We start from the raw sequence: 14,640 nt of genomic DNA, 5'->3' as shown, positions 1-14,640 counted from the left end.
GCGGCATGGACGGTTGGTGCCTGAATGCCTCACCGCCCCCCACCCACCCCCACCACCTGACATCCACAATAACTAGTAACCTCCTACGACTGATGGCTTCACTAACTGACCACCCACGTCTCACATTTTCCTGCACCTGAGTGAAAAAAGATGGGGAATCTTCTCTCTCTGAAAAATAAAAACCTAACCAACCTTCACTGCAATTTTTTTTACGTGAATTAAAAGATGACAGTTCTTCAGGTGCTCAGCAAGATTCATGACCTAATAGAAGGAGGCGAAGGCGATTTCAAGCTACAATATGCTGCTATTTGCCTGGAGCCAGTGAGGTGTTTTTACTGGGCCTACCTTCCTTCCTCTCCCTCATTTGGTCGAGTTCCCGCCCCAACGCTTGTCACTCAACTTGATGAGCTGTCAACCTTGAATCAGTGTCCAGCCTGAGGCCGTGGCAATGGGTGACTGCAGCCAATCTGCAATTAAAGAAAATGTAAACAAAAATATGACTGGGTTCACCTTTCCTTCGAATGGGTTTTCTGTGCTGCATTTTAAATCATCATACTGGTGGTTTTGCATATTTTACCTCATTTACTTTACATCATTAATGATTTTCTGTGGAATATCACAGCTTTTGGGGATTTCTTTTTATATCTTCCAGGCAGCTGTTGGTTTTCATTTACTTTCCATATTCTTGCAAAGACTCAAAACTCAAAAAAGACACCAAAATAAAAGATCACTGATGCGATAACACTGCTCATAGTAGCTTTAAAGTGAGACAATGCAGCTATTGATCATCATAGCATAAGCAGTAAAACCACTCTTCTTGCCACAGAATTTACATAGACTCACATTAAAGCAGTAGCAAGTATTTTGAACTGACATGTCACAGAGATAACACATCACAACATAATTAAAACTGATATGGTGATTTATCTGATAAAGTAAAATCTGTGTGACTTGGATGACCAATATGGCAAAGTCCAGAACACATGGGAGTACCTGTGAATCATCAATGGTTACTTGTAATTGGTTGACAGTGTAAATACAGTAGGTATCATACAGTATTTTAAGGATAATGAGAATAATTCAAGGTACCTGTTTGGTCCATGATGTTTTTCATTGCTTGATAGCAGCATACAAAGACTGAAGTGACACCAGATGCACCCACCATCTTTGCTGTAGTCTGAGGGAGACAACATATGGACAGTTAGAGAGAATAGCTTTAATCTGATACAGTGTAAGAAGAACTGACCAAGTGCAGTTTAAAAACAACCCTCTGTGTCCAACAAACCACCTGTATATAACCTCCATCTGGCCTGGCTTTTGGGAACAGGACATGACTACAGATACTGTAGAGGAGTCATTATAATCAGGTTAAATGGTAGATTTGCAATTGAGTCACGACTCCTGCAGAGACTTTAAAAGCTGACATTGCTTAGTAATGTTTCATGTTAACTTTGAACTCTGCCCGGACTGGTGAAAAATACCTCTCACCATGCAGGAGAATGAGATTACTGATGATGTCTCTTGCCCTTTAGAGCACAGGAGTGGAAACAAACCAAATGTTTAAAAGTCTATAGAAGAAGGTGCACATACGTACATGTTTGTCCTCACCCAACTGTGAGATTAAAATCATAAGAAGTCAGAGATTTCAGTCTAAATGTAGCCTATTACTGTCGGTATTTTCAAAAGAAATGCTGAAAATGAGCAGTCACAGACAGTTCTACACATTATTAATGGTTGTTGATCAAAATCGCCATGGCGATCAGAAAGCAGTGGGACATTGCAACATTCAGCCAACTGGTTTCTCTGTCTCACCCCCCCCACCCAGCATCAGCATCCCTTCTAAGAACTCAAATGGCGAAGCGCCACCAGAAAAGTCAATTTTTCCTGTCCGACAGTGGATTGGCTGCTCGTGGAGAGGGGGATTGTGGGAAGGCAGGGCGCCGAGGCTCTGATGTTGTGTGGCCGTTGGCACCGTTCAGATGCTCTGTCCCCAGGACCCTTGGCATTACTAAAGATTACCGCGCCACGCTTGGCGGCAGTGTGTGTGTGTGTTTTATTGTGTGTTCGTGCATGCACGACTATTCCTATGCCTGCACGTGCATGTGAATGGACCTGTGTGTGTGTGTGTGTGTGTGTGTGTGTGTGTGTGAATTTTACGGCCTGTGTGTTTGTGTGTGTGTCCCCTCTGGACAGCTGGCGTGCCAAAGCCTGTTGAGCTGTTTGTCACACTTCTCTCACTCAGGAGAGCTCAAACAGCGTGTAGCGGCCTTTCACGGCTGACATGCTGGAGACTGTACTGACATACACACAGACAGATACACTTTCTTACCTTTTTATTTTAAGCAGCAATTCTCACACCGGAGAAAATCTGCAGGGTATTTTGCATTTGACTCTTTCATTTGACTCGTTCTTGTAATTCTGAACCAGAAATCAAAGTTTATTCTGAGGCAGACAGGTTGTAAACAAACCTCTAGATTTTCTACACCACTTAATCAGAGGCAAATCCAGAAGAGAACAAACCAAAAGCTGCAGTCTGTTAAGTTATTTGACATAAGTCTCAAGTCTTTGAGGACGGCTTCAAATCAAGTTATGAGTTGTATTAGGTAAAATGGTACTGAATCTGCAACTCAGCATTTGAACATTTTCTTTTCAATGTTGTGTAAAGAGTCAACAATCAAGGAAGGTCTATCTAATGCTGTTTTTTTTTTCTTCAATGTCTCAAACCGAGTCATGTTTTTATGGAATCAAATCTCACGCAGGTCAAGACTCGAGTCGTCTTACTCGAGTCTATAGTCTACTGATATATCATTAAAGGGGCTATTGGTATGTTTATTTTTGCCGCTGGATGTGGTTTCTTGCCAGGACCAGGTGGTGCTGATGGTCGCTTGCCACAAGCTTTAGCCATCATTGCATTAGAGGTTATAATATGGCCTCTGAGCAGCGCTACAGTGAGGGTTAGGGTTAAGGCTGTTAATTATGCCTTACTGCATAAGGAAGCTCAGAGCACTGATAGGTATGGATTGTCCTCACATATTGGATAATAGTTTTAATGTATTTTGTATCTTGAAACAAAGATGGTAAAACCTGTCTGATCATCTGACTTGCTTGTTGTTGCTACACTGTCTTCTACTTAAATCACTAAGTCAAAACAAAATGGCCAAAAATACAAGAATAAGACCCAAGCTGTTAAAAAGAATAAACAACTTCTTTAAACTCGAGTCATTTTTTCTTAGTCAGCTAGTCAGTGTCAGTGCTGGGTTTTCTACATAAACTGCTTTTGCTACTGTTTGCTGTTCACAAAGCTGCTGCTGCTGGATAAGAGTGTGAGCTACATCCCTAAAATGTGACATACCTGCAAAAGTCTGACATTTTACTGAAATCGTGCAGCAGTTTTCAGTGACACACTGCTCTCTTTCCAGATGTCAAAAAATATGAGAATCAGCCTGGTAAACAGAAGTTTAGTTTGTCTGCTCTGCTGCTATGTTGTACTGTAATGGAGAATACACCAAAACTCAATATGAGGGAATACAGCTCCCTCATGTTTAGACTGGAAATGAGTGGATGCAAATAAATAGTATATACAGTATATTTGTATATACATACAGTACATGAATATGATTAACTGACTGTAAAGACCTGTCTGTGTGTTAGTATATGCAATATGAATATATTACTACATGAACAATTCTCCAAGTATTAATTTGGAACTGCTAATCCTTTTCTATTCCCCTCCTACTCCCTCATGCTGTAAGGCTCTCTGGCTGTGCTACAGCGCACGCGCACACACACATACACACACACACACACACACTCATCACCTCCAGCTTTACTTACAGTTTTTACTGTATGACAGACCCAAACTGTCATGGTTTGAGTGGCCCTTTCTTACCCCCGAAAAAGCTGTAGTATGAGCTTTTGATGTCAGGTTAACAGGATTTCTGGGTATTGAAGTTTTATGTTGTTTTCCTGTTTTGAGGCTCATTTGAATAATTTACAGTTACACATTAAAAGTAGAATTTGCTCTTATTTCAACTAAAGTTCTTGAATCTAATATATATTCAAAATAATGAAAATGATTTTGTTATTGTTTTGACTGACTATCATGTTTTTGTCTTAGCAGGACTGTCTACTCTAAATATTAAAACATGACAATGTAGGGGACATTAGTTAAGAAGGAATGGAGCTATACTGTTAGATGCAAGGAGGTAAAAATGTGCGAAAACAGAAAGAAAGGAGGGATGAGCGTAGAGAGAGAAAATCAGGTGAGATGAGTAAAAGAAGAGAAGATAGAAGGATACAGAGGGGATCTGCAGGCACTGTAATAGATTTGTGAAAATGGAAGAGCTATTATGGGCACCCAATAAAAGTCCCATTCATTTTTCCCAAAGACAAGTTTAGGTGAATTTGCTGTCCCTGAGGATCATGGGTATTGTAGTGTTTAGAGCCATCCACCGTGATTGCTCAGAAACAAAAGTTGATGGTTATATTATGTGGGAGCGTTTCTCAGTTACATGTTATAGGGGGAAAATTAGAAATGGGAAGAGCTGATTAGAAAAACACTTAAGAAATGGAAGGGTGGTGAGATAAGAAATGAGAGAGAAGGAGAAATGTAAGGAAATTATAGAAAAAGGAAAAAGAGGATGGTGGGATGCCAGGAAAATGTACAGGAAGGGAGGATGGATGGAAACCAAGGGCAGCTGGGAGGGACGGAGAGATGATGGAACTGAGAGAGAGATACATGAAGAGACGAGAGGAAGAAGGGAGAGAGTGAAAGAGAGAAGATGTCCTCACTCTGCCTTCAGATCCATAAGCTCCACAGCAGTAAATTTCTTGCCATTTCATGGCCGTCAGCCGGGGCCAGTAAAACGCTGCCGCCGAGAAGAAAGACCCCGGGGGGCCGAGGTGAGCCTGAAGGACGAGCTGTCCCTCACACACACTCTTGCACACACACTTGCTCTTTTTCTCGCTAACACACAATTTCTCTCCTTCCGCTCTCTCTTTTTGTCATTCTCACACACACTTCTACACACTCTTTCTCTCCCCTCTCTCTCTCTCTCTCTCTCTCACACTCACATTTCCTTCCTCTTCTCTCCTCACACCCAATTCCTCTTGTCAATTTTTCCTCTTTTTGCTCTTTTTCCTTTCACACACACACATGCCATCCTTCCCGATGAGGGAGACCCCCCGGTGTCCCTGAGTCCGGAGGCGCCTACATATCCCAAGGAGCCTTGCTTTGGGACTACAAGGGTCATGGCCTTGGAGCCCAAAGTCCCATCCTTCATTTCCTCTCATTTCAGAAAGGACGGGCAGGAAATTCCCTGGGAAAGAAAGAAGAAAAAAAATCACAGGATCACACAAATCAAGGGCAACTGAGTTAAGATAAGGTGTGTGTGTGTGCGCGCATGTGTCCACTTTGCAGCGAGAGAAAGAGGAGAAGGAGGGAGTGCGAGAGATAAAGCGTATTAAGGGTGTTTGGGAAGATGAGTGTATGACCCATAAAGATATAAAGAGGCTGGCAGTCTGGGCTTTCCGCAGGCTTTATCCATTAAACTGAGTCCCATGGCTCTGAAATGACAGATAATACTCACTCTGACTGGTTGTGACAATTCCTCCGTCGGCCTCGACGGCCAGTCGGTCAGCACACATGTAGTGTTAAAACACTGGAGAGAGAAATTTAGAAAAGTGGGACAGAGGGGGACAAAGAATCTGACACAAATATTGAAAAGTGAGTCAGTATTCACATTAAACTGTTTAGATTATAGGATTTTTCAATTCATAATTTGTGTACTTGGACTAAAGTGTCTCAAGTGTTCAAACTTAAACCCAGTTGTTGCTTTTGTGGCTATCTAAGGCTACACAGTGCATCTTTGGCATGTGTCATTAAACAGTTGGGTTGCCATGTGTGATAGAAAATGCTTTGAAAGGTGGCAAAAATCTTTCAACCAGATTACTAATTGAGTTAATATTGAACTGCAGTTCATTTCATTGTAAGTTTTGTTGTTGCTACATGATGTATGTTAACATTAATGTCTTACTTAACAGTCTAAAAGAAAAACAGCAAATTTTGCATCAAACTTCAATCCTTTACTTGTCAGTAGCTGTCTCCAGCAGTTGAAAGAAACTCTTTTTTGCCTCTATTTCTAGCATTTCTTTCCTTCCACTGAAATTAGCATGCTAACCAGCTAACCATCACTGTAGCGTCCAGACTTCCCTGAAGGAGTAGTGCTTGATATCCTGCCACCAAACTGATCAAAAATCTAAATACTTGCATATCCTTGTGACTTTCCAGTTTGATTTGATAAAGGCCCAAATATGAAAAAATGCAATAAAAGCAGCTTCTCCATTTTGATTTGGAAAAAAACACCTGATTTCTGCAGGACACCAAAGGTACGGCTAACGGTTCCAAAAACAGATGCAGCACAGGGTGAACAGGTGCCTCAAAGGAGGTAAAGGTCCTACAAAGAAATGGATGTGTGTGTGTGTATGTGTATGTGTGTGTGTGTGTGTGTGTGTGCGTGTGTGTGCCAGCAGGGCAGCAGAGGGCCAGGCTGTCTGAATCCCCTGACAGCCACTTGTCACTCTCCCCTCAGACCATCTGGGCCCTTTCCTCTGTCTTATCTCTATACGCACACACACACTCACACACACACACACACACTGCACCAATGGGAGCTGGTGGTGACAGTGGTGACGGCGGGGGTTGGGAGGGCAACAGATGCCAGTTTCTCCACGTTTGTTTCCCTCCATGCTTTTCACCTTCCCACCTCTCTCCATCTATCTCTGTCTCCTTCTGTCCCTCCCTTCATCCATGCATGCATCCTTCTCTCCCTCCTTTTTTTCTTCCCTTCTTCCTGCCCCACTTCCTCCCTCCCTTCTTCTTCCTTTTCTCCATCTCCATAGCTCTCTTCCTCCATCCCTCCCTCCCTCATCTCTTCCTCATTCACTCCATCCTCACTCTCTGTCATGTTTGGGCCAGCTGGCATCTCACACTCCAGACCACACTTTTACCCTAACACACACACAGACAGACACACACACACTCTGAGCCATATGGTAGAACTGACCTCCACCGCTGCATTAGACCAGGGATGTAGTTTTTACACCAGCCACTCTCACAGGAAGGAGCTAAACGACTCATCAGGGACTAATAACTCTCTTGATGCAATATGTGGCATAGCTGTAGTTCAATGAAATGCACAGAGTGACACAGCTGCATGTGACACTGATCTGGTCAGACTGGTTTCTGTGCTTCATCTCGAAGTGCAATGAGGAATGAGGGCGACATGACTGATTAACTGGAGGCAACATATCTTTGCACAGTGAAAACATGTTTGTAGGGTTCTCTGTTTTTTAAGTAGACTGACAGAAGTTCAGACCTAAAGCAGAGCTCTATTTTCAAGGTGTGTTGTTACAGGTACAGGTAAAATACTGACATATAATCCAGGGCCTTGTTTCCCCACATCTGCAACATGAATTCATTTCCTCTCACTCATGTTTCACACATCAAAACAAACACCATACTTTATCATGATCAGTGCAAATTTATCTCAAGATTACACTGCATGGTGCAAATGTTCCTCTGCATTTGATATGATTCAACACTCAATAGCAATACTTTATCTCTTGTTCTACCTCATGACTGTACTTGAGGGTTTCTTGGGTCAAAGCAGAACTAATGAGGCTCTTCCTCCTCCTTCTCCTCTTCATCTTTACCCTCTTTTCTCCCCCCTCTTCTGTCTTACCCCCGTACATCTCCCCTGCGTCCACTCCTCTTTGCTGTTCTGAGCACTCGCACACCTCTCTCCTGCACTTCCTCTCCTTCTTCCCTTCAGGGAGGACGGCCCATCACCATTCTAGACACAACCAGTCCCAGCCACAAGTGACAGCATCACACACACATACACTCACACACACACAAACCCATGATCCACCCGTGCACATACACACACTTCTCTCCATCCGTCACATTTACATTTCAAACTGCCTGCGCTTCCACCAACACATCCATTATTTACCAGCCTCTGGCCAAAGAGGAGAGCACCGTATCCACACTCCCCAGGTAGTATGTGTGTGTCTGAGTGTGTGTGTGTGTGTGTGTGTGAGGGACATGTACTCCAGTCTGCTGCACTTCCTCTCTTGCTGCTTCCCTCAGCAGCCTGCAATTATATTTCCAAACTTCATAAACTAAATTTCCCTTCCTTTTCTCATTTCGCTCTCGTTTCCGCCTTCTCGCTTCTCGCCCCCCTCGATCTTTTAAAAGTCGATTACAGGCCGTTTGGTACCAACAGCGATGTCAAAAATGCTGTTCGTCACCGGAACTCAACAAATATGAAAACTCTCAGTGGATTTTGTTTTTGAAGAGTGCAAGTAGGAAGTTAGTGGTTTGACTTCTTGTGCGCAAAAAATCGAAAACGCAAAGCTCCGGGTGGGTTTGTGGATAAAAATAAATTGATGAAAATTAATCTTCTCAAATGTCAATTTCAACTTTGCGAGACACTTCCACTTCTGATTTTTGAGGTTTTTGCAGCTGGTGTGTGTGTCTGTTTGTCTGTGAGTGAGTGCGTGTCTTTGTTACTTTTTCTTTAAAAATGGAAAAATGAACTGTTTCCTTTGATTTTCAGCTGCATGCACACGTATACTGTGTTTACATGTGTGAATTTTTGATGTGTGGGTCTGCACGTATGTCCTCACGCATCCACGTGTGATTCATGCTTCACACCCTGACCACTGTCTTTAAAAGTGTGTAGCTGCATTTGTTCCTTAATGTGCGCGATTCACACTCCTCGCAATGTCGACATCGACAAGGCAGGAAGACAGAAGAGCCGGCACATTCTGTCCATCTTGCACACACCTCCTTCTTGCTGTTTTTCTAGCCTCTCTGCACCTCCTGATGCCGCCTCACACCTCCTCCACATGAGGTGAGAGCTCAGAACGACATGTTGACTCTCATTTGTAAATTAATTGTAAGATACTACTGATTTATCTTCATGCTGTGATTTTAGCCCTCTTTTGTCTTTACAGAGGATTCAGTTTTTTACACAAATTATTATACTTATTTTCTTATGTTAACTAACCTAGAGAATAACTGAATGAATGATTCTGTCAACTTCAGAGCAGAAAAAGGCCAGAAATCCCTATTGCTTTGATCTGTTATTTTAACAGAAGAAGCCAGCAGTAGGAAAGCTATTGTGGGCTAGCGGCTATGTAAAAGGGTGTAAGGGTGGCCTAGTTAAAGCACTCATAATGGATTACATTATGCTATAAACACACTCTCCTCCTGCCAGTCGTCTGACTTCTCTGCCTGAGTCACCTCAACGAGCCAGTAAATGGATGGTTAGGATGGTTCTTTTTCTTTGCTCAACCAGCGAGGTCCTGACCTGTGGATACCACAAAGCCTTCTGGACTTGCAGCCATTTGGCTTCTTCTGCAAACGAGTACGTATTTCTCTTTTTTTAAAGAAAGTGGTAAGACAGGCTTATATTCTTCTGCCTGACTTATCACATTTTTCTTCAAAGGATAAGGCTGGTGATATTGTATATTGTTCTTGCTGTCAGAAATCCTATAAAAAGACCAAAACCAACAAAGTTGTTCTAACGAGTCTGACATATCCAGCTTGGTGCTTAATCACATACAAATTACCAACATTACCCACAATGGTCTGCTAAGCTCACTTCTTTCTAATGACACTCTCCAGATTTCATGCTCCCTATGACCTGTAAACAGACTCAGATGTGCAAAATTAGTGGGGTTCCCATTCAAGAATGTGCCAAGATTGGCACAAGGTTTGTTTATTTAACCACTCCTCTTACTGTATATCTTTGATCAAATTTCACCACCCAAAAATATGATAAGACATATACTGATCAAATTGGAAGAAATACACAATATCAACATCATCAGATTAAAAAAAAAACCTGAGCAATTAAAAGATGTGTCTGTAAATAAGAGCTCAAAGAAATTATGATACACCTCAGCCCTCAGAGGATTGTAAGACAACCAAGCAAAGGAAGTAAAATCAGACTGCAGCAAATGGTTTAGGTTTATGACTTTTTGTGGATGGTGGAAGCCTCTGCAGGGAAAAGCTATCAAATGTGGCAAAAGTACAGCTCAAGAGATAGAAGAAGTTATTTTGTCTTAGCAAAAAAACTTCAGAGGACTAAAACCACCTTGACTGAGAATAGGCATATATCATTTGACTTTATATCGATAAACAGAGGAGACTACAGCCCTAGAGCACCAATTTTGTATTAATCCACCGCTGAATATAGTCCGTTAACAGAAGCACTATTTATGTCTATTTGAGTGATGTTAGCTATAAACGACTGTACCCTGCTGTTTGAACAGATTATTTAACCTTCTCAGGAATTGTTACATATACATGTTTGTGATTTAATTCTTATGAAGCAGTAAATAGGGATGAAGTAATATGCCACAAAAAGTACTGAGAGATAAACAAGAGAATTGTTGGTTTCGGTCTCTTTGTGGGATTTGATGACAATTAGAGCAGAGTTCAGTGTGAAGCTGTGATGATTTATGTTGTGTTTTATCAAATCAAATCATGTAGCAATGGCTATTTCAAAGTCTAAAGGTGGAGCACTCCGCCCTGAATTGATACAACTCCAAAAGCTCTCACTGTGGACCAGAGGCCTCTTCCTTCATCAGTGACACGCACCAAAGGATTGTGGGATTGCTGGCCAAGCGTCTTGGCATGGGCCTCTGTGGTTGGCTGCTGCCACGGCGATGGAGCGGTGTGATGTTTGCTCCAGCAGACCCCCGCGATCGCTGCGCTGGTAGACCACAACAACACACCTTGGCCAGCGTTCCTGGCTGCCATCCTGAGCTTTCGAACACCAAAACAGCATGCTTCTCTTCTCTTCTCATTCTTCACCGCCACTTCTCTCCTTCACTTTCCTCACCACTTCATCCCCCTTCCCTCCTCCTTACTTGTTGTCTACCTTACTTTCTCACCCAGCCAGATGAGCAGACACCAAAATAGCGAGCGGTGTATATTTATGTCTAAAACATCACAGAGATGTCACAACATTGGTGATGCTAACTGTTAGACATCTCACATTGCTTTTAAGACCACTGCAAGCCTTACCACCCATAGCAGTCTGTTCATTCACACCTCTGCAGCGCTCGTATATGGTGTTAGAATTTCTTAGTGCAGAACACCAATGAGTTTTTCCCACTGGTCAAGTTACCTGTTAAGTGTTGAGCATAAATTCACCCATATTAGTGCGGTTAAACAGTTACATGATTCAAGAAAAGTTGTACTGATGTTCAAGTTTGAAGCACGGAGAACAAAGAGATCATTTCACTGCAGATAAAGCCGATCATTCAAAACCTAAAAACACTCCCTTACAACATTCATGCTCCACTAAAACACACCTGGCTGCTCTAACTAAGCGAGGTCAGTCATTTTTCAACAGAGACAGTAGTTTAGCTGAACCCCCTTTTTATAGTACAAATTACCACCAAAGAAAAATAGTTTCCAGGCAAGTGAAAACACATGGAGCCGATTCAGATATATTTTGTCTTCTGTGGAGAGAGCGTTTTGTAGAACGAGTCCTAATCTCTTGCAACATGTGTGGGCCATACGCTCGTTCTGCCTCTGTTTGGGACATCCTCTTGGCACAGCTACAGTCAGAGGTTTGCATAGCACCTGTGTGTCCTGCTCACTCCGCTCCTGTTGTGTGTGTGTGTGTGTGTGATCCAAAATTAAAAAACCTGTGGTGCTTGGTCATCTTTAAATGCACACAGCTGTTGTGTGAAAATGTACAAAAGAAAAACAAACAGTTTGTGTGCATACGTTCGAGCTGCATGGGTTTGTGCATGTGTGTGCATATATGAAATGACATCACGCTGACATCTGCAGGGCCGAGGGGGGGGGGGCGACGGGACAGGACAACGAGGCGGCCCACAAGGAAACTGTGTTTTCAGATGGAGCTATCTTATTACTTTACATACTACATTTTATCAAGTTTATACTAAAAAATAATATATTTTATTTACAGAGCTCTTGGGGACTATGGGAAGAAGTGTTCTGGTGCAGGCTGCGGCTCGCAAGAGTAACAAGAGTTAACACTGGTGTTGATTTCCACCACTGGAGTGCAGGAATGAAGTGTGAACTCTTTCTTCTGGAGTGGTAAGTAAACAGCTGTTAATGCTAACGTTGGCTATGTAGCAATAGCAAAAACTTGCATACATACTATAGGATGTTCCATTTATACATGCAGTATTATGCAGAGATATTTAAGAAAAGATTTGCAGCAGAAAAGAAGAGGAAAGTGCCTGTTTAGAGATGAGTAAACAGCTCAACCTTATATCATAAAATCTTCTTTACTGTACCTAAATACTTTCTGTGCAGTGAACTGACATTTGTATCACAGAGGTTACTCCACAATCTCTTAACCTCCTCCACTGATAAAAGTATCTAACTGAAGAGAGTAGTGTGTGCCAGTAGAGGCAATGCAACAGCTCAGATCTTCTGGAAGATAAATCAGAATTTCTCCTCCAATAAAAGGATGAGTCAGCCTCCTGTTACTCAGCATTCAGTGGTTCTCTAGTCTATACCTTCAAGCTAAATTGCGCAGGTTCAAACAAGCAGATCTCAAGTGGCACCAAATGCTGTAACCACAACAAGGTCAGAACAAATCAAGCCACAGGAAATAATGCAAAAATGCAGCTGTTTTATGGGAGAGATGGAGGTGACATCAGATACCAGTCGTTCATTTGCTGTTAACTTCCAGTTCCAGTTAACAACAAAGTAGTATAGAGGAAGTTTAACTTTTCCTGCTGCCAAAATCTCACTTTATTAGATGAAAAAGGCACCCGTCTTCATGTGACTTTTTACAAGTCCTGGTTCACTTGTAAATTGAGGAGTGTGAACCTGAATCAGCCAACTATCAGAATGAAACAAAGTAATCTTCTCCTCTGCCGTTCAGACCAAAGTCTGCAGGTGTGATTGCACCTTTTACTTCATTCAAATTTAATCCCATTTCCTAAAATCTGCAGCTCATGATGAAAATCCACTGCACGTTTCCAATTCACAGAGCTTTTGTCAAATTAGTCAACAAGGCCCTGCGACTACAGGCTGTTTACAAAGCGAAGCCTCTCTCCTCTCTGTCACGTAGCGCTACAACTGGAGGGGAGCCGCGCAATCAAAGCCCACCGAACACACGTCATCCTTTGAGGGGGTCTTTGAAATCTGGCCCTCATCCGCACACAGGAGCGCATCACGCCGCATTAGACAGTTTATGGAATAAATATTTGACGGCCGGCAATATCAGAAGATGCAGAGAAACCTCCTAGCACGCAGCTGTTCTCCCCCCACCCAACCCCCAATCATTCCCCCCACCTCTCCTGCTCCTCCCTCCCATCCTTTATCCTCCCTCCTTGCAGCCCTCCGCCCTGCCTGCCTGGCTCCTGCAGACAGAGAGCTGGTTTAAAGCTCAATTGTGCATTTTGCAGATAAAGTAGCAAAACTACTAGAGGCGGTGTTGTGAGCGCTCGTTGCCAGGGCAACACTGGTAGGGAGACCTGGTTCTCCATTACTACTTAATTTAGGCACTCTAATTGCATTCCACACAATCTGCGGCCACAATGTTATGCAGAGGAAGAGGAAGAAAAAGTTGGGGTGGAGGGGGGTGGGGGGGATAGGTCTTCGGTAAACCCCTGCCTGGGAGCGAAAATAAAATGCCTCACAAACCGAACGTGGGGCAAATGGCTTTGAAATTCTCTTTATTGCTGTTTGTGGTGATAAATGTTTCGCTTGAAGATGAACCAAAACATTAAATTTCAATTTTGCACAATTCTCAAGAGCACATTATCACGTTGTCTTTAATTTTAGGACTGAACGACTGAAAACACTGAATGTCATCAACTGCTCAGAAGTTAAATATATTGTCCTCTGAATGAAAGGAGGGGAGGGAGACTATAAAGCATGAATCTTTCTTTGTAAAGATTGTGTGTGTATGTGTGTGTGTGTGTGTTAGAGAGAGAGAGAGAGAGAGGGAGAGAGATAAATAGAGATAGAGTGGAGTAAAATTGGTCTAATTGTTTAAGCTTCTAGCTTCTGTGTGCTTCTCTCCCTTCAAAAGAGTGCGTGCACACACACACACACACACAGGCCTGTGAACCTCACTGTCCCTTTGAACCTCCACAGGGAGAGAGAAAGCTGGCCCACGATGCTTTTCTTCGGCCGGGGTTTTGAAATGATTGGTAACTGTTGAGCCAGTGTTTTCAGGTCCCTGACCCCCAGCACTGAAGTGCCACAGACACTAGATACAACATAGCCCCAATTATCCTGTACTCTCCCCAGCCACTTCACCAACCCAGTGGACACCCCGCCTCAACTACACTGGAGGAAAAAAACAGTTGATGGTGTTTGTGTGCTGATAGAACTGGTTTCAGTGAAGTAACACGTGGAAAATGTGTTTCTTTAAATCTGCAAAAAAGTATACAAATAATACAATTATCATTTTACAGCTCTTTTGTTGGTGTCTTAACACTCAGCTGTCTCTAGAGGCTGAAATGTGCTTCTCTGAGCTGTGCATAGACGAACATGAACAGGTTGGAGTCTGCATGGCTGTTTACAACGTGTATAACATCTACGTTCATTTGTCTCTGCTTCAACCA

At 42.7% G+C, this 14,640-nt stretch overlaps 1 long non-coding RNA gene across 1 annotated transcript; it reads right to left on the bottom strand.

The window, feature by feature from the left end:
* Window positions 1-214: 214 nt before the first annotated feature.
* On the bottom strand, window positions 215-5,301 carry LOC108873120 (uncharacterized). Its single transcript, XR_001959363.2, has 3 exons — window positions 4,792-5,301; window positions 1,090-1,177; window positions 215-467 (listed from the first exon to the last, which is right to left on the bottom strand). It is a non-coding gene; the product is annotated as an uncharacterized LOC108873120 (long non-coding RNA).
* Window positions 5,302-14,640: the final 9,339 nt, after the last annotated feature.

Source organism: Lates calcarifer, linkage group LG7_2 (assembly GCF_001640805.2).
Source record: "Lates calcarifer isolate ASB-BC8 linkage group LG7_2, TLL_Latcal_v3, whole genome shotgun sequence".
Lineage (NCBI taxonomy): Eukaryota > Metazoa > Chordata > Actinopteri > Centropomidae > Lates > Lates calcarifer.
Note: the sequence above shows the minus strand (reverse complement) of the source record. Positions and strands in the feature narration are given on the sequence as shown.